Genomic DNA, 768 nt, shown 5'->3' on the forward strand with positions numbered 1-768 from the left:
AATGTTAAGGCAATCAGAAGCTTTCTGGGGCATGCAGGATTCTATAGGAGGTTTATAAAGGATTTTTCAAAAATTGCCAAACCTCTGCGCAACCTGCTAGCTGCTGACACGCCGTTTATCTTTGATAAAGAGTGTCTGCAGGCATTTGAGACTCTGAAAGCTAAATTGGTTACAGCACCAATCATCTCTGCACCAGACTGGACATTACCATTTGAATTAATGTGTGATGCCAGTGACCATGCCATTGGTGCAGTGTTGGGACAAAGGCATGACAAACTTTTGCACGTCATTTATTATGCCAGCCGTGTTCTAAATGATGCACAGAAGAATTACACAACCACAGAAAAAGAGCTACTTGCAGTAGTTTACACCATTGATAAATTCAGATCCTATTTAGTAGGATCAAAAGTGATTGTGTACACTGATCATGCTGCTCTTAAATATCTACTCACAAAGCAGGATTCAAAACCCAGACTCATAAGATGGGTATTGCTTCTACAAGAGTTTGATATGGAAATAAGAGACAGAAAAGGGACAGAGAATCAAGTAGCAGATCACCTGTCCCGAATAAAACCAGTGGAAGGGGCGTCCCTCCCTCTTACTGAGATTTCTGAAACCTTTCCGGATTAGCAACTGTTTGCCATCCAGGAAGTGCCATGGTTTGCAGACATTGCAAACTACAAGGCAGTAAGATTCATACCCAAAGAGTACAGTAGGCTGCAATCAAAGAAATTGATCACAGATGCAAAGTACTATCTTTGGGATGAA

This window comes from Arachis duranensis, chromosome 3 (genome assembly GCF_000817695.3).
Source record: "Arachis duranensis cultivar V14167 chromosome 3, aradu.V14167.gnm2.J7QH, whole genome shotgun sequence".
Lineage (NCBI taxonomy): Eukaryota > Viridiplantae > Streptophyta > Magnoliopsida > Fabales > Fabaceae > Arachis > Arachis duranensis.